The sequence below is a fragment of the Amborella trichopoda genome, chromosome 12, assembly GCF_054954075.1.
Source record: "Amborella trichopoda isolate Santa Cruz 75 chromosome 12, AtrichopodaSantaCruz75HAP2 v2.0, whole genome shotgun sequence".
Taxonomy (NCBI): Eukaryota; Viridiplantae; Streptophyta; class Magnoliopsida; order Amborellales; family Amborellaceae; genus Amborella; species Amborella trichopoda.
This window is the reverse complement of record NC_142347.1, coordinates 28,015,943-28,036,454: the sequence shown is the minus strand read 5'-3', so window position 1 is coordinate 28,036,454 and position 20,512 is coordinate 28,015,943. Positions and strand designations below refer to the sequence as shown.

The 20,512-nt window shown below is 38.9% G+C and overlaps 1 long non-coding RNA gene across 1 annotated transcript; it reads right to left on the bottom strand.

Annotated features, from left to right (window-relative positions):
* Positions 1–4,288: 4,288 nt before the first annotated feature.
* LOC105420999 (uncharacterized) lies at positions 4,289–7,547 on the bottom strand. The gene is made up of 3 exons (XR_966823.3): positions 7,289–7,547; positions 6,042–6,125; positions 4,289–5,571 (listed from the first exon to the last, which is right to left on the bottom strand). It is a non-coding gene; the product is annotated as an uncharacterized LOC105420999 (long non-coding RNA).
* Positions 7,548–20,512: the final 12,965 nt, after the last annotated feature.

Here is a 20,512-nt window from a genome sequence, read left to right as displayed (position 1 = left end):
ACACACACTCCAAATTTCAAGAAATTTAGATTTGTAGAAAAAAATAAAATTAAAACACTACCGGACAATTGTGACAGTGCGATGAAGTTTGGATTGTGATGAGGGTAAGCGAAATCACTGTTCATTTTCGCCTATAGGAATTGGGAAGAGTTTTCAATATATATGGAAGATACTATAAAACACCTATAGGCATAAATGAATAGTGATCTCGCCTACCCTCATCACCATCCAAACTTCATCGCGCGATCACAGTTGTCCGGTAGTATTTCAATTTTCATTTTGTTTTTATTAATCGGAATGATCAGAAATTTGGAGCATATGTACATCTTAGTGAGGGGCACCTAATAAAAATGTAAAAATAATAATTTACAAGATATAAATTGATCAAAATACCTCTGTAAATGTTTGGAGGTATTTTGATCAATTTATATTTTTCGAATTATTTTTTTAATATTTTTATTAGGTGAGCATCACTAATATGTATACACGCTCTAAATTTCAAGAAATTTGGATTTGTAGACAAAAAATGAAAATTGAAACACTACCATACAATTATTATAGTGCAATGAAGTTTTGATGGTGATGAGAGTAGGCGAAATCACTGTTCATTTTCGCCTATAGGCGTTGGGAAGAATTGTCACATATAGGCGAAAATGAACAGTGATTTCGCCTACCCTCATCACCATCCAAACTTGCACAGTCATAAATGTCAGGTAATTTTTCAATATTCATTTGTTTTCAACAAATCCAAATTACTTGAAATTTGGAGCGTGTGTATGTCTTAATGAGACGCACCTAATCAAAATATGAAAAAAATAATTCACAAAATATAAATTGCCCAAAATACCCCCATCAATATTTTGGGTATTTTGGTCAATTTATATTTTATGAATTATTGTTTTCATATTTTTATTAGTGCACCTTACTAACATGTACACATGCTCGAAATTTCAGATCATTTCAATTAGTAAAAAAAACGAAAAAATTGAAACACTACTGGATAAATGTGACCATGCGATGAAGTTTGGATGGTGATGAGGGTAGGCGAAATCACTGTTCATTTTCGCCCATAGGTGTTTTGTAATATCTTTCATATATATATATATATATATATATATATATATGGATAATCTAAACTTCACAACCCTTCAAATTACAAAGGTTAAAGATAGAGAGAGTTGCAAAGGGTGAATTTACTAATTTTGTAGTCTATTTTTTAAAAAAAAATTACTTTTTGTGATATCTTCATCATTTAGTAAGGGCAATTTTATAAATATTATTACAGGACAAGGGGTACTTTTGTCATCTCCACAAATGGCAAAGTTAAAATTTTTACTAAAAGATAATGGCACTCTACAAATAAAATTCCAGGATACTAACTTTCAAAATACCATTGTAATTTTGTAAAAAATTCAAATCTGCCCTTGCCTAATAGTTAAGTTGCTTATTAAAATAATTTTTAAACAAAAAGTAATAATCTTTTTTATATATACACCCTTCATAACCCCTTCTAACTTTAACCTTCGTATTTTGAGAGCTTGTTAACTCTAGACAAACCCATATATATATATATATATATATATATGAAAAAGATATGGTCAGCATCCTCGTGTAGATAAGCTAAATGCACCAACATCATGGATGTCCGGTAGTATCTAGTAGTGATTGAATTTTAATGTTTTTTATACTAATCCAAATCACTTAAAATTTTAGGCTTGTGTTCTTCAAAAATAAATGAATCTAAAAAAAAATTAAAAAACTATTTTACAGACACAATATTGACCAAAATACCCCCACAAATTTTCAAGGGATTTTGATCAATTATTTTCATGTAAAATAGTTTTTTAATATCTTTCATAGATTCGCCAATTTTTTAAGAAGGCACGCCTAAAATTAAGTAATTTGGATTTGTAGAAAAAAAATTAAAATTCAAACAGTACCAGACATTTGTGATCGTCAAATAGGCCCCCCCAGATTTAATCTGGGCCATTGGTGCATTTAGCTCATCTACATGTCTACATGAGGCTGGTGACCTTATCTTTTTCCATATATATATATGCAAAAATGAACACTACGCAACGCCTATAGGCGAAAATGAACAGTGATTTCTTCTACCCCCATCACCGTCCAAAGTTTATCACGCGGTCACAATTGTCTTATAGTGTTTCATTTTTCATTTTTTTCTACAAAATTAGCATGACCTGAAATTTGGAACGTGTATTCATCAAAAATAGGGGAATCTTTGAAAAATATAAAAAAAATATTTTACATAAAATATATTAACCAAAATACCCCCAAAATATTTCGAGGGTATTTTGGTCAATTTTATTTCTTAGATAATTGTTTTTATATTTTTATTAGATGCGCCTCATTAAGATGCACATACCCTCCAAATTTCAAGTCATTCCGATTTGTAAAAAAAATTAAACACTACAAGACAATCGTGACCGCGCGATGAAATTTGGACGGTGACGAGGGCAGGCAAAATCACTATTCATTTTGGCCTATAGGTGTCCGAACACCTCATCACCGTCCAAATTTCATCGCGGGTCACGATTATCCGGTAGTGTTTCATTTTTCATTTTTTCTCTACAAATCGAAATGATCTGAAACTTGAAGCGTGTGTACATCTTAGTAAGGCGTACCTTACCCTCATCACCGTCCAAATTTCATCGCGCGGTCATGATTGTCCGGTAGTGTTTCATTTTTTATTTTTTCTCTACAAATCGGAATGATCTGAAATTTGAAACGTGCGTACATCTTAGTAAGGCGCACCTAATAACAATATAAAAACAATAATTCGTGAAAAAACAATTGATCAAAATACCCCTGAAACATTTTCAGGGTATTTTGGTCAATTGTTTTCATGTAAAATACTTTTTTGATATTTTTCAAAGATTCTCCTATTTTTTATAAACGCACTCTCCAAATTTTAAGTCATTCTGATTTGTTAAAAAAAAAAAAGAAAATGAAACACTACTGGACAAGCGTAACCGTACGATGAACTTTGGACGATGATGAAGTTAGGCGAAATCACTATTCATTTTTGCCTATGGCCGTTTTGTAGTATCTTCCATATATATATATATATATATATATATATATATCGGGAAAAGATCCTATCAGCCTAAGGGCGTACTGCTACAGTAAACGCCGACAATCTAGGCAGATCTGACGATCCCGAATATCCGATAGTGTTTGAATTTTAATTTTTTTTCTACAAATCGAATTGATCTAAAATTTGGAGCGTGTGTACATAAAAAATAGCTGACTCTTCAAAAAATATAAAAAAAATATTTTACATGAAAAAAATTGACCAAAATACCCCTGTAACGTTTCAGGGGTATTTTGGTTAATTTGTTTTTACAGATTTTTTTTTTTTTTAATTATGTGTGTTTTGATGAAAAGAATATACAACTAAAATTTCAAGTGATTTGGATTTATAAAAAAAAAATTAAATTTCAAACACGAAAAGTGGTCGTGATCGTCAAATTGACCTAGATTCAATCTGGGGCATTGGCATTTACTGTAGCGGTCAGCTAGTGGGCCTAGATTCAATCTGTACGCCCACTAGCTGACAGCTACAATAAATGCCAATGGCCCAGATTGAATCTAGGCCGATCTGACGGTCACGACCTCCTTTCGTGTTTGAATTTTAATTATTGTTTTTTTATAAATCCAAATCACTTGAAATTTTAAGTGTTTATTCATCAATCAAGGCACGCCTAATAAAAATATAAAACAATAATCCGTAAAAACAAATTGACCAAAATACCCCCAAAACTTTACAAGGGTATTTTGGTCAATGTTTTTCATGTAAAATATTTTTTTTATATTTTTTGAAGATCACCTATATTTTATGTACACACGCGCCAAATTTCAGATCAATCCAATCTGTAGAAAAAAAATTAAAATTCAAACACTACCGAATATTCGGGATCGTTAAATCAACCCAGATTCAATCTGGGAAGTTGGCATTTACTGTAGCAGTATGTCCTTGGGCTGACAGGATCTTTTTCCATATCCATATATATATATATATATACAGGGTTCTTGTGAAGACTAGAAATGGCATATACCCCAAGGACTTGGATGAAAACCCGAGAGGGCGTTCAACTCACACATGATGGAGTTCAAATTCGCTTCCGTGTGAAGCAGAATTCCAGATTCATCGCTTACCCCCTTCCAGAGGAGACAAGGGTTGGTCACAAGAAATAGAAGAAAGGTGCACACCATGAAGTAGAGAAGAGCAAACAATAAAAGCAAAGAGAAGCAGACATGTCAAAGATGAAAGAAAAGAGCATTCATTCCATGACAAAGTAGAAGTTACAAGTTGCAGGCTTGCTACTTCAAAACACAGACATAAACATTTAGTACAAAAAGTAAAGAGTCATCAATGGAGGCAATGGAGGCAAATGAAAGACATAAGTTGTTAGCAAAAAGGAGACCACGAGTTGCAGTTTTGTGGCCTCTATATACAAGCGTAAAAGGAAATAAACAAATAGGATTGCATGGCTGTAACATTGCGCCTTACAAAAGTTAAAAAAGAAAGAAAATTATGTCTACAATATGGATGAAGCTATGGTTGTCTGCCTTGAAGAAGAGAAGGTTGAGGAATCATTCCTTCAAGAGACTAAGTCTGAAGTAGTCTTGCTGCACCTTCTTTATCTTGTGTTTTAAAATTGCTCGCCTGCTATGGCTGATTTTTCTAACCAAGGAGGATACTCCCCATGATCAAGCTGAGATGACTGTGGATCCTCCATTTCCTACGAGCCAAGACCAGCAAGCCTTCTGTCTCTTGGATATGATGTTCGAGAGTGGCCATATCACTCTCATTTTCAAGACATGCAATATCTTAGGAGATCGAAGACCTTTTTAAAGGACAGGGCTGAAAATCCGAATGAACAAACTATCGCAAGAGCAGATCGGTTCTAAGATCTCTTAGAATCGCCTCGGAAAGATCCAACATAAATAAGGGTCAGGAAAGGAGTTTTGAGTAAGAGTGCAATAGATGGGTTCTTCTTAGTAGAGACCAGGTCTTCTATTTCCAAGACCTCTCTGGCCCAGTGAACTATTGTTTCCATCTTTTTTCCAAATAAACCAGTGCACGGAACATTGAAGTCTGTAAGGTTCTTCATTAACTTCTTCACAAAGAATGGGAACATGGCCAACTCAAAGAAAAGGGCATGACTAAAAAGTTGATAGGTAGCTCTGAGAAGATCACGACCTATCTCCATCGTGCAGATATCAGAATTATGACGATTAAGTCTCTTGACTTGATCAGGAAAAGGCAATCTTACATATGCCATAACAAGTCCTCTATGGGTATGCCAGTCAAAGGGATGGATAACTTGCCTAGAGTTAGAAGCAATGACAGGATTTGGACCTTCTCTTGGTTCCCCTTGCATTGTAGGGGCAATGATTCTCTCTACACCTCTATGAATTGCTAGAGGAATCACCTCTTCAGAGTCATCAGGAATGATAATTGCAATCTCTGGGGTCTGATTCTTCTTATTCCAAACGGTTAAAGCCCTACTAGAACTCCGAGTGGTCATTCTATGGGGGATGTGACTGCAGAAGAAGCACAAGAGAAAGAAGTGAGCAATTGAGCAAGATGACAGTTCAGAAGGATAAGGGTTTTTCAAAAGAAACAAGAAAATAAAGCGTCAAGAATTTTGCAAAATTTCGACAGAATCTCCCCTATATGCAGAGGTTGATAAAGAAGGTGTTTGGCTAGTCCAAAGCACCCGGGAGATTCTAAGAAATCACAAGTCTGTGGGTCCAATGCCCGCCGCGAAAAGTGACCTTGAAGAGCGCACTTTTCTATCAAAGAAGTACCCAATGCTAAAGAATGCATAACTATGCATGAAAATGCTTAGAAATGCATGACTATGCTAAAACATGCATAACTATACATGAAAATGCTCAAGGGATGAATTATGGTGCATAACTATGCTCAACTATGCTTAACGACATCAGAAGATGCATGAAATTGCATAACTATGCTTAAAAAGTCTCAAGGGAATTTTTAAGATGCATACCTATGCGGTGTCCATGCTGAAAATGCCAAATTGCACTTGAGATACAAGGGGTGCGTGAAGATGCCACAGAAGATGCTTTAAATGCTAAGATACACATAAAAGCATATGAGAAGGAGGAGAGTTACATGAGAATGCTGCAAAGATGCTTTGGATGATAAAGCATGCACAAAAGAGTATGAGAATATGAAGAGTTACATGAGAATGAGAAGGGGGGCATAAAGAAATTCTTCAAGATGATCACGGTGTTCACAAAAATGTCTGTGAAACTTAGAGTGCTCAAAACGAGAAACTGTTTTTTTTAGGGTGGTCAAAAATATTTGGGGTGCTCAAAGAAAAATTTGAGGGTTTTTTTGACGTCCATGATGCTTATGATATTCAAAGAAAAATATGCATGGTGCTCAAACAAAATTTTTTTTTGTGACGTCTAGTGCTCAAAAAGATGTTCGTAAAGCTCTAAAATGTTCTCGATATTGATTCATGATGCTCATATTGATGACGAGTATGATCAAGAGAATCGTGATATGTAGACAAGTTTGAAGTGTACAAAGAAGACATCTGTGCAACTCAAAACAGTCAAGGCAATTTTTTGTGAACATCAGAAATGTGCATGATGGTTAAGAGCAATGCTTGTAGCGACCAAAAATGGTTGTCATACTCTAAATGTTGATAGCGCTCAAGGATGTGTTCGTGGTGTCCAACCACCATTCATGGAGTTCAAAGTGATGTATGTGACGACCAATTGTGTTCATGATGCTTGGACATATTCGCAATGCTCAAGAACATTCAGGCCCATAAGGTTCAAAGAATGGATGGTGAAGCTTTGAAAAGGTTCACGGACCTAGGGGTTCGTGATGCCTAAGAGGTGTCCATGATGCTCAAGATTGATGCAAGATGCATTAAGAAAGCTTGAAATGATACATGAAGATGCAACATGCGCTAAGACATGATCAAGAGATGCTCAAAAGATAATCAAGTTATCAAGGTTGTGCTCAAAAGGGTGTTCAAACATTTAATCAAACACATGGTGTGCAAAAGACAAGACAAGAATAGATGGAAGAAGAAGTGACCATCAAAAGACATTGAAAAGAAGAAAGAAGCACAAGGGAATTTCCTTGGGGGTTAGAGGAGCTAGCCATGGTCCCCAAGGATGGTCTCTTGAAGGTCACTTTGGAATCCAAAGAAGGGCCTCTTTTACTCTCTCTCTCTCATAAGAACAAAAGGAGATGAGTGAAAAGGCGCCCATCTACCTTTTAAACCAAGCTTGGGCGGACTGCCCCCTTTTCTCTCGCATGAAAGAATTCGGGTCCGCACCTAGGGCGGACTTGTCTCTCCTTCCCTCTCTTATCACTCTTCTTCTCTCTCACACGACAAAAAAAATCCTCGGGTCCGTGCCTAGGGATGACCCATCTCTTTTTCCATCTCTTATCCCTCTTCTTTACCCCCTCACGTCAAAGACCAGTCAGGTCTGCGCCTAAGGCGGACTCATCTATACATCCCTACCCTCATATCCTTCTCTCTCCCTCACTTCGCATAAACACACTGACCCGTGCCTAGGGCGGGTCTGTCACCTATTCTCCTCATCTCTCTCGCGCGTTATCCATTGCACTGATCCGTGTCTAAGGTGGGTCCATCACTTTCTCATTCTATTTTCTTCTTGTCTCTCTCTCATGTGCTTAAACACATGAACCCGTGTCTAAGGGTGGGTCCATTACCTTCACCTCACTTCATTCTCTCTCTTCTACAAACGAACTCTCACGAGCCCATGGTTTAACCATGAGTTCAGCACACACTTGTGCATATTGACACAAGCTGAGCAAAAGAGCTATGCTCTTTGTTCTACCTGCACAAACTAAGGTAACTTTGAGCTATGTGAAGCCCATAAACTCTGAGCTCAATAGCTCTATTTTCAAACCCTCTCAATTCAAACCATGAACCTATTAACCCAGTATAACCCTGGGTTCAGTCTAACAAGTTTTGATGGATTCTAAAGATGCTTTTATCCTTAATGAGCTTAATCCTTAGCAGAGACATATCCTTGATATGCCTGATCCCCAACGAAAATACATTAAGCATTTTTGCAAGGATATTCATGTCCCTAGCATGTTCAAACACCACTGGAGATACACCTTTACATAAAACTTCAAAATTGCAAGTCAAACCTATCATTCAGTTGACGCAAGATTTCCACTAAAAACGCTGACGACTCATGAAAACCATGGGAGTCCCAATCGCCCCATCAGCTTGACCTATTATCCCCGAGAGTCAGAAATTACCCTTTCTATTGAAGTTCCATTCAATAGCTCAAACATTATCTGAAACCATCCTAGAAACCCTTTTTACTTGGGCTTCACTTCTGAACTCCATTATCCCCATGAACTATATCAAAACATTCCCCATTCACTTGAACCTCCATAAGATCCTATGAGTAATACCATAATCAAAGAGTCAAAAGGAATCCCTGATGGTCCATCACCCCTAATGGATCACTATTTTCAATAGGACATCACTCCAGGGGTCCATCACCCCAATGGTCTGTCACTCCATTGGTCTATGATCATCAGTGAGAGGTCATCATCCCAAGTGAGTCACTACCCCCAGTGGTGTGGGTACACTATGACTAGTGTCTGGAGCATGTTATGCCCTCATCACCAAAGGGAGCCTTTCAACCCTCAGGGAGATAACCATTTATTTACCTTAAAACAAATTTTATCCTCAGGGAGTTTTTATGCATCAATTATCTACTGATTCACCTAAAACCCCTATTCCACCAGGCAAGTGTGAGTCATTCATCACCTTGCAAAGACATCTCCAATGGTGCTCACCCTCTTAATAAAAGTCTCATCGTGGTATCGATTGCCCCAGTGAGCCTCGTACAGTTATAATTCCTCTATCCTATCCATCGTCAAGGAGGAGGTTCATCGCTTAAAAAGAAAAAGAAGTTGTGCATGATGAGCATTCGATGGCAGTCACCATGAGTAAAAGTGAGAGCTTCAGGCGGATATAGCCACGAAACTATGGGTAAGATTGCTAAAAATAAAAATTAGGCATGGTGAAAGCCCAAATGGGCACCATGAGCAAAAATGAAAGACAGGCGTCCCCATGAAGCCACGAGTAAAAGTGTTCTAAAAATAGAAAACCGGCCATAGTGAAAACCAAAAAGGGCGCCATGAGTAAAAATAAAAATAAAAAGGTGGGTGTGACCTCGAAGTCAAGGGTAAAAGAGCCTCAATAAAAGAAGAAGTTGGTGAAAACCATTACGCAACGCCACTTCTATCCAATTTAGGCGAAAACCCAAAACGGCACATGGACTAATAAGCAGGTTGATTCAGCATTCGACCAAGGCGGCTTCAACCAATTACAACAAAAGTTTGGTGATTTAGGAATCAATAGCCCTCATGAGTACCTTACCATCAAGACCACAAAGATCTTAAGAAAATCCAGCAATTTGGGTCAACCTTGTTGAAAGGACCCTTAAGATCAGAATAATTATCAAGATGGCAAGCTAGGATAGCCACTTGTTGAAGAGATTCTCCAATCCAAGACACCAACCAAAAACAAGATCAACACATTGACAATTCGAGATAGAAGTTTTTATTAGCCAATTGATTGCCTAGCCTAGATCGATGCCCTGAATCCAAGGGTAACCGTCTTACTAAGGCGCCGATTGCTGATAGGTTTAGACTTTTAGGACGGCCACCAAAGAGCCCCTGACTAAGCCCTATATATTGGGTGTAAGCCCCCAAAGAGACCATCTTACTAAGGCCCATATTGCCGATAGGTTTAGACTTTCAGGACAGGCCACAAAAAAGCCCCTGACTAAGCCTGGTATATCAGGTGTAAGACCCCAAAGAGACACCCCCCGTGCTCAGTCCAAGTCTTGGTTAAGCAGTTCATACGCCCCATTAAGGGCTCTCCTGGATTGTCTATCTAAAGCAAAATAAACAAACCAAACGTTCAATGTAAAAGGGGTAGGTAGCCCTTAAAATGCCCCCCACTGCTAGCCTTTTAAAAAAAATATCAAAAGTTCAGTGTAAAAGGGGAAGGAAGCCCTTAAGCAACGCTCCCCACCACTAGCCTTTCCAAGAAAAATCTGATGGATTGGGAAGGAAATCTCCAAGCAAGGCCCTTGACTGCTAAACACAGCTGGATTCTGATAATATTGGGAAGGAAGCCCTTAAGCAAGGCCCCCAGTTGTTCGAACAAAAAATACCACTGGATTGGGATCAAGCCTTAGAGGCACCCACCAATTGGCTCATTAGGAAGTATTGTTAAGTTGGGAAAGTAAGCCCTTCCAGAAGGAACCTGGTCACCATGCTCCCCCAGAAAATGGATTCTAGCAGTATTGGGTTTATGAAGCCCTTAAAATGCCCCCAATCATTAGAATCCACTTTGGTCATCCCCCAGGGAAGAAGCTTGACATGGTCTCCCCCTCAAGGATTGTGTTGATGCCGATGATTGAGAAGAATAATATTTTTGAGAAATAATAAAAGCACCTTCGTAAGGATTCGAAAAATGAACTTTGACGAGGTTTTTGTTCTAAATGTTACACTTCTCGCTTCTCTCGAAGAGTAGCATTCGACAGGGCAAGCTGTTGTACATCATTTTTGACGTACTTTTATTCTCAAGGTGAATAAGGAGAGAGTTGGTAGTAACCTAGTCCCGTCAGTGCCCAAAACACCGTTAGACCATGGGAACATTACAGCAATAAGCCAAAAATTGGAGGAATTCTGAAAAAGTGTCAGAATGGCCTCAAATTGCATGAAAGTGTAGTTTTGGATGCCCTAAGGGCACCCAAAAAATTTCTTCATGTTCTGATGAGTTTTTATATGATCCAAATGAAACTTGGTTTTAAAATTTAGTTCCTTTCATACTGAAAATGGTATAACTATAGCCTTATTTTTGGGTATCAAAAAAACATCAAACCACCGTTATTGGATCTGAAAAGTTAAAAAACTTCCAGGTACCAAATTTTGGCTCAATCAAACCCTCTAGGACCATTCTGAGGGTAACTTACCATAAAATGATGGGTTTTACACTATTGCGGTGCAGCCCCTTGGTAAACCCATTTCTATTTATGGAAGCTATGTTTTCTCATTTCAGGATGATTTGCAAATGCTCATAACTCGCCTGTTTTGAGTCTAATTAAGCTCAAATTCGGACACGAGCTAGATCTCGAAGATACATTTGTTTTGAAATATAGAACGCATCATCGTGTGGCTAGAAATTGAAATGTCATTTTTTGGGGACTTCCCAAAATTGGAATGTGCTCAAACGGAGAACAAAATGGACGACATTTATCACAAAATGATCGTGATAGTATTCTCTTCAATTTGTTATCAAAATGAAGTCTTGAAAAGTAATAGATCGTGTTGGAATGGTGGTCGAAGAATCACAAGTTTATGAAACTTGGCCAGATTTTGGGTTTTTCCTTAAAAATATGTTTCAAGATGATCAAAGGATATCAAAAATGTGCAATAGTTCAAGCATCGACTCTACAACGATTGATCACCCAAATTAACACCATAAGCATCCAAAAAACACCTGAGGCCTAGCAATAGCAAGAGCCCCTCATGGAGGGATGGTTTTGTCATTTGTTGAAAAGTACTTAGGGGTATTTTGGTCATTTAGTCAAAAAAAGAGATAAATATTTTAATTCATAAAGTGTGTATTTTTTTAACATTTTGTGTGTTTTTTAACAGTCCACCTTGTTTTTTGGTTGCTCTATATAAGGAACTCAAGTCATTTGTTATAGTCTCTCTTCATGTAACATTTGGAGTAAATTGTTGAATTCTTAATCATTTGCAATCAAGCTCTTGCTTGTTCTTTTACTTTGCTTTCAAGTTCAAGACTCAAGATTAAAGGATAGAGAAACATCTTTTTAGAGAGAGAAACTACTTCGAGGAATCCTACACTCCCTCGAACTCCAAAGTTCCAACTCCCTTAAGATTCCTAATTCTCATTCCCATACTCCCTAGAAATCTTAGCTTTCATACATCTTAGAACCCCTAGCTTCCAATCCTACTCCATACACCTTACACCTAGCCTACACCACACACCATAGTACATCATACACCTTACCCTATACCATATACACTAGCTCTTATACACTACACCTCAACCTAACCTACCTAAGCCATACACCTAAGCCTTGGACCTTAGTTTTGACCCACCAAGATCAAGACCTCTCTCTCACGTGCATGCAAAGGGACCTAAGAAGGTGCACCTAGGCTCAAGCTCGTTCTATGTCCACTCTCTCTGTTCTCACTTCCTTCTCTCTTTTCTCTCTATTTTTTCTCTCTTCTCTCTCTTCTTTATCTCTTTCTCTCCCTTCTTTCTCTCTTTCTCTCCCTCTTCCCTCTTCTCTTTCTCTCTTCTCTTTCTCTCTCTTTTTCTCTCTCCCCGTCTCTCTCTCTCATCTCTGTTACTCTCCTCCTGCTCAAACCTAGGGCAGGTCTGAGCCCTCCCTCCCTCTCTTCGCTCTCTCTCTCTCTCTCTCTCTCTCTCTCTCTCTCTCTCTCTCTCTCTCGTCCCAGACCCAGACCCACACCTAGGGCGGGCCCAACCACTTCTCATCTCGTACCTCTCATTTGCCCTCTCTCTCACCCTCTTACTCGTACCACTCATCTGCCCTTCTCATCCCTCTCTCAATCCCTTACTCTCTCTCATCTGCCCCTCTCATTTGCCCTCTCTCTCACCCTCTTACTCGCACCACTCATCCACCCTTCTCATCTCCCTCACTCTCATCTCATACCTCTCATCCATCCCTCTCACCCGCCTCTCTCATCTCGCACCTCTCATCTGCACCTCTCACCCACACCACTCATCCGCCCCTCTCATCTCGTACCTCTCATCTGCCCCTCTCACCCACACCTCTCATCTTGTACCTCTCATCCGCCCTCTCATCTCACACCTCTCATCTGCCCCTCTCACCCATACCTCTCATCCGCCCCTCTCATCTTGCACCTCTCATCCGCCCCTCTCACTCACACATCTCATCCACCCCTCTCACTCACATATCTCATCCGCCCCTCCCATTTCATACCTCTCATCCGTCCCTCTCATCCCACACCTTTCCATCTGCTGCATTCTATCATATTCACCTATCCACCCCTCTTTTTCATGTTTACTCCTCTCCTCCATCCTCTCTTACCCATTGAGCTTGGACCCGCACCGAAGGCGGGTCCACCCTCCCTTAATCTTCTTTTAACCTACTTTCATCTCATTTTAAAGATACTTATCAATCTCTTTCTAATTCATTCAGCTACTTCTTTCACCTTTATTTTTTTGTATCATTTCGTTGTTCCCTCTTTACTTATTGCTTCTTTCACTTCTTGAGCACTCGATTCAGGGTCGCCTTGAGATAATACCATAGGGTTCTAACTCTAAGATTGTTATTCTAACCATCAATTCGTACAATGAAGTTGGTTCATAAGAGACATTGATTGTCTTACACTTACTCGAGTTGGGGTCATCCTGAGTTAGCTTTCTTTAGAGTTTTAACCCTTGGACTACTCTAACCACCGAGTCAGAAAGTGTTCGGGTTGTGAGAGGCCTTCATTTCTCTCTCTCTCTCTCTCTCTCTCTCTCTCTCTCTCTCTCTCTCTCTCTCTCTCTCTCTCTCTCTCTCTCTCTCTCTCTCTCAGGACTCGGATTTGTTCCGATATGATTGAAGTACGTCGACGACTCGTTGGCACAGATGAGCTGGTTAGCAGACACTTTTGAGAGCACTGGCGGATCAATACGTAGTTAAGCATAGAGGAATGTGCAAGCAGCCGTGAGTGAAGCTGTCATGAGTGAAGCTGCCATGAGTGAAGCTAGGAAAGCCGTCGTGCTTGCATGAGGATGTTGTCGTGTGCAGCACCACCGAGCGCGATGCTTCCGTACGCGTTATTACCAAGAGTGAATGTATAAGGCAGTCCATGGGAACTTCTATGCTTACTCTTTCATGAGTGCCACATGTATGCCACTTGTATGCCATGTATGCCACTTGTATGCTACTGTATGCCACTTGTGTGCCCCTTGCATGCTACTTGCTTGCTGCCTCCTCCTCTTTACTTATAAGTACCCTCTTCACACCCCTCTCAAGAGTTTTCCTCTCTCTCACCCACGACCTCCCTTTCAAGCACTTAGAACCTCAAGCTTGAAACCATTCTTGGAAGCTTGGCCTGTGTGAGGGGGAACCTTGGAGTTGTTTTGGTGCATGTAAGTAGATTTAGCTTCCATATTTTCATGTTTTTGTTTGATGCATGTCTACTTAGTTGATCAACTATGAAATTTAAGCATGAACATGTATATGATTGTGAATATGAGTGTGATATAAGCTATTGAAATCTTGTTAGAATGGCCCTATTTTTCAGAACTGTAACTGCCATTTGTGAAATCAATTGAATATTGAAAATACCTATGTTGATCATGAACGTTTGTAGGGAATTACCCCTTTAAATATATTTTACTATGGAAAGGACCTCTTGTCAATACCTAAATTGGTTTAAAAGTTATTAGCATTTTTCTGTAGCATGCCATAATTGTACAATGAATTTCTAGGAACTGTATGTATTTTTGTATGGAACTGTTCACTGACCAAAATATATCACAATGAGCTCAAATCACTTCTAAATGAAAGATATATGAGTTTATTCTAAAAAATGGTTAATTGGAAACATAACAAAATTCTCTTTGAGTTGAAAGTTATGCCCATTTCTCTATGAGGATGCCACCCTGAAATTTCTGTTGTGAAGACAGGAATTTCCAAGAACAGTATGTGTTTTTGTATGGAACTGTTCACTGACCAAAATACATCATAATGAGCTCAAACTACTTCTAAATAAAATATGTAGAATCTATTTTAAAAATGGTTTTGGAAGCATAACGAAATTCTCTGTGATTTGAAAGTTAAGCTCATTTTTCTATGAGTATGTCACCCTGGAATTTCTGTTGTGAAGACAGGAAATTTCAAGAACTGTATGTGTTTTGTATGGAAGCTTTCACTGACCAAAATAAATCAGAATGAGCTCAAACCACTTCTAAATTAAATATGTAAGAATATGTTTTGAAAATGGTTTTATAAGCATGATAAAATTTCATGTGGTTTGAAAGTTATGTTTGATTTTCTATTAAGAAGTTGTCTTGCATTTTCTGCTATGAAAAGCCAGAAGTTTCATCCAAGAGCACCAACCAGTTTGAAAATCTTTAGTCCAATCTTTGAGGTTATCCCCTTCACGAAAATTGTGTTTTCATGAGCTTAGATTTCTATAAAAGTGGTTTCATGTCTAAATGATTTTTGAATCCCATGATACGCCTTTAAAGGTAAACCATGCTCATTGTGAAAAACAAGAAAAATAAACTGATGATGCCTTTTGAGCTAATGAGCTCGATGATATGTGTGCCTGAGTTGTGCTCTGTTGTGATATGTTCTGTTATGATAAGATATGCTTTGTTATGAAATAAATTCATGAAATGAATTTATGCTCTGTTATGAAATGATGAATGTGCATGGTTGTAATAAGACATGCCACAGATGTGACATGAAGCAATATGCAATGGGTCATCCATTGGTAGTGTGATATGATATGATAAGAATGTGATATGAAGCACTATCTATTAGTAGTGTGATGTGATATGATAAGAATGTGATATGAGGCATATTATATTATGAAATGAAAGTATGCTCTATGATGATATGTGTACATGTTATGATACATGTTTTGTTGTGACATGTGTGCATGATTTTGAGACATGCTATGTAATAGGACCTGTGTGGTTAGCTATATGATATGTGATATGTAATTTATTGGCATGTTTTGAGCGTATTGCATGGCCTTGATGTGATATGTCCTTTATTAGCATGCTTTGAGCGTATTGCATGACCATGTTGTGGCATGACAAGAAAATTGTGTCGACAGTTGAGATCTTTCCCTGACTCCCCATGATAGGAAGGGAGTTAGGATGGGATGGAAATTTGGGAGGGTCACGTCCCCCAAAATCTATGGATCATCCTTTGGTAGTGTAATGCTCTATCGCCATAAGGGCATAAGAAGAGGGTCGTGTCTTGCAAGTCTACCGCCTATCAAAAGCCCTAAAAGCATGTTTGGGACTGTGTGTGTGTGTGTGTGTGTGTGTGAAGGCATTATGAAATGGGTCATCCATTTGTCATTGTTTTTTCTCCTGAGTGATGGTAGAAATCCTAAGCAATGGAATTGGCTTGACCTGATGGATAAGGCTTCTACTTCGGGAGTAAGCGATATTAAGATTGCTTATGGTTGATATATGTTTGCCAGGATTATTGATATGTTATTATGCTCATGATAAAAAGATGTGATAAACTACTAGTTCATATGATATCTGATATGTATTGGCGATTGCTCTACCATGAAAGGCATAACTCCCGATACATTGCTAATAAAATTGTGATACATGACTCCTTGATTGTAAGACTTGCATGAACCTTGGGCATAGTTAGGAATTACTGTGTAGGGAAGAATGCATGGCACCTTGATTTACTTACTGAGCTTCATAGCTAATCCCTTTAACTTTCATCTGTGTAGAGTGCTAGCTCGCGGGTGGCCAACGGGCAATTTGGTGATCACGACTGGCGGCTGGAGCCTCGTACTTCTTGTAGAAGCTTTATGTTGATTGTATAATTTAGATAATAGTTTGGCCATATAAGCTCTCTTTGTACTAAAACTATGCAATATTATTGGGCCTTTGGTGCCTTAGACCCTTATAATATTTTGGGGCTTTTATATACAGTTTGGAATTTATTTGTCCAGCCCACTGTTGATTATGTGTGTTTAGAGTTTTGTTTTTCTTTCATGGTTTACTTTGATTCCATCTTACCAAAGCGTTGAGCACACTCCCACCTGAGTGGCATTCGCTACCTTTGATCGCAATCCTACACCTTGTTGTCCTCCAACAAGTACGGTAGGGGGCAGGGGCAGAGTCGTTATAATTTATGGTATCAGAGTAGCCAGGATAGGATTCTTGGCCTAGAGAGTCTTAGAAGTATTCTTATAATGGTTTTGGATAAGTTAGTAACTGACATATAGGTGATCTTGTTATAGGTCAAGATGACGATGACTTGTGCCAACAATTCGAGCTCGAGTACCGGGAACACAGAGGCTTTTGGGGAATTCCTTAGGACGACCGGACCCATGACTCAAATTATGAAGGATTGCATGCCAACCCCAGCTGCCCCTGCTCCAAACCAGGATAATAGTGGGCTAATTGAGAGATTTAGGAGACTTGCGCCTCCAGCATTCTCGGGATATGGAGGAGTAGAAAAGGTTAACCGATGGAGGAGGCAAGTAGAGAAGATCTTTGAAGTTTTGCAATGTTCTGATGAGCAAAAAGTTAGATTGGAGACCTTTATGCTAGAAGGGGATGCCGAGCATTGGTGGAGTTTGGTAAAACAGTCCTGGGTGGAGATAGGGACTGCGGCCACATGGGAGAACTTCCTAGTGGTGTTTAGTGAGAAGTATTTCCCTGACTACGTCTGAGAGAGGAAGGAAATGGAATTTATTGATCTGTAGCAATGGAGACTATCGGTAGAACACTATGCAGCCAATTTTATAGAGCTTTCCCACTATCATTAACATGGAGGCGCGCAAGGCGAGCAAATTTGAAAGGGGCCTTAGGCCAGATATTCAGGGGAGAGTGATGTCAGCCAATCTTAAGGTGTTCTCCCCATTGATGGACCTAGCTATGAAAATTGAAAAGGACTTTGAGGAGTGCCAGCTCAAGAAGGAGAAGTAGAAGGTAAGGCCTCCACCTCTGAGAGGTTTTCTAGAAAGAGGAAATCAGGGGAACGGTAAGGCCCAAAAGACCTTCCAGGGCGATGTCAAGCAAAACTAGCCGGTGCCCTGTGGCTCTTACGGGAAGCTTGGTCATACGGCTTCCAAGTGCTGGTTGAAGACAAAGGCATGCTTCAAGTGTGGCAAGTCAGGCCACCTGTTTCGAGACTGCCCCATGGTGAGGACGAGTCTAAGCCATAAACTCAGGGTTGGGTGTTCGCGCTCACGGAGCAAGAGGCGAAGGCTTCTACATCAGTTATCCAAGGGAAGCTCTTTGCTTGTGGTAGAGAAGCTAGAGTTTTGTTGGATCCTGATTTCTTCTCACTCTTTTATAGCACCACATTTTGCATGACACCTAAGCATTGAATCTGCACCTCTAGATCATGCCTTAGTGTGTGCACACCTTCTTAGGTGACTCTTTAGTGACTAGCTCAGAGTTTAGGTACTGTGGGGTACAGTTGGGAGGTAGAGTCTTGCCCATAAATTTGATAATTTTTTATGTTTAGGATTTTGACGCCCTCCTGGGCATAAGTTGGTAGTATGCTCATCCTGCTTCAGTAGTCGAACATTTATTTGATTAGCAGATATATGATTTTGGGGACAAAATCCTTTTGACGGGGGGATAAGGTATGGACCCGGACTTTTTCCAGTGTGATTGAAGTGCGTCTGCGAGTCGTCGGCATAGGTGAGCTGTTGCGCTGACACTTTAAGAGCACTGATGAATCAATACGTAAGTGCAGAGGAATGTGGAAGCTATCGTGAGCACAATTGCAGTGAATGAAGCTGTCGTGAGCAAAGCTAGGAAAGCCGCCATGCGTGACGAGGGCACCGCCATGCATGCATGAGGATGCTGTCATGCGCAACACCACCGTGCGCGATGCTGTCGTGCATGTTATTATCAAGATTGAATGTATAAGGCAGTCCAGAGAACTTCTATGCATGCTCTTTCATGAGTGCCACTTGTATGCCACATGTAGGCCACTTGTATGCTATTGTATGCCACTTGTGTGCCCCTTGCATACCACCTGCCTACTGCCTCCCCCTCTTTACTTATAAGTACCCCCTTCACACCCCTCTCAAGAGTTTTGCTCTCTGTCACCCACGACCTCCCTTTCAAACACTTAGAACCTCAAGCTTGAAACCATTCTTGGAAGTTTGGCCTGTGGGGGGGAAACTTGGAGTTGTTTTTGTGCATGTAAGTAGATTTAGCTTCCATGTTTTTATTTGATGCATGCCTACTTAGTTGATCAAGTATAAAATTCAAGCATGAACATGTATATGATTGTGAATATGGGTGTGATGTATGTTATTGAAATCTTGCTAAAATGGCCCTGTTTTCCCGAACTGTGAATCCCATTTGTGAAATCAATTGAGTATCGAAAATACCTCTGTTGATCATGAAATTTTGTAAAAAATTACCCCTTTGAATGTATTTTAATATGGAAAAGACCTCTTGTCAATACTGTGTTTGGTTTAAAAGTTATTAGCCTTTTTTTGTAGCATGCCAAAATTGTAGAATGAATTTCCAGGAACTGTATGTGTTTTTGTATGGAACTGTTCATTGACTAAAATATATCATAAAAATCACTCATAAATGAAAGATACATGAGTCTATTCTAAAAAATGGTTTTGGAAACATGACAAAATTCTCTGTGATTTGAAAGTTATGCTCATTTCTTTATGAGGATGTTACCCTGGAATTTCTGTTGTGAAGACATGAATTTCCAAGAAGAGTATGTAGTTTTGTATGGAACTGTTCACTGACCAAAATATATCATAATGATCTCAAACCAATTCTAAATGAAATATGTAAGAAGCTATTTTAAAAATGGTTTGGAAGCATGACGATATTCTTTGTGATTTGAAAATTATGCTTAGTTTTTTATGAGGATGTCACCTAGAATTTATGTTGTAAATACAAAAATTTCCAAGAACTGTATGTGCTTTTGTATGGAACTGTTCATTGACCAAAATATATCAGAATGGGATCAAACCACTTCAAGATTAAATATGTAAGTATCTATTTTGAAAATGGTTACGAAAGCATGATGGAATTCTCTTTGGTTTGAAAGTTAGGTCTGATTTTCTATTAAGACCTATATTTTCTACTATGAAATGCCACAAGTTTCATCCAAGAACACCAACAGTTTGGAAATATTTAGGCCAATATTTGTAGTTATCCCCTTCACGAAAGTTATGTTTTTATGAGCTTAGATTGTTATAAAAGTAGTTCCAGGTCCAAATGATTTTTTAATCCCATGATACACCTTTAGATGTAGACCATGCTCACTGTGAAAAACCAAAAAAATAACCTGATGATACCTTTTGAGCTAATGAGCTCAATGATATGTGTGCTTGAGTTATGCTCTATTGTAATATGTTTTGTTATGATAAGACATGCTCTGTTATGAAATAAATTCATGTAATGAATTTCTTCACTACAATGAAATGATGAATGTGCATGGTTGTAATAAGATACGCCTATAAAATGATGAATGTGCATGGTTGTAATAGGACATGCCTATGAAATGATGAATGTGCATGGTTGTAATAAGGCATGCCACAGATGTGATATGAAGCACTATGCAATGGGTCATCCATTAGTAGTGTAATATGATATGATAAAAATGTGATATGAAGCACTATCCATTGGTAGTGTGATGTGATATGGTATGAATGTTA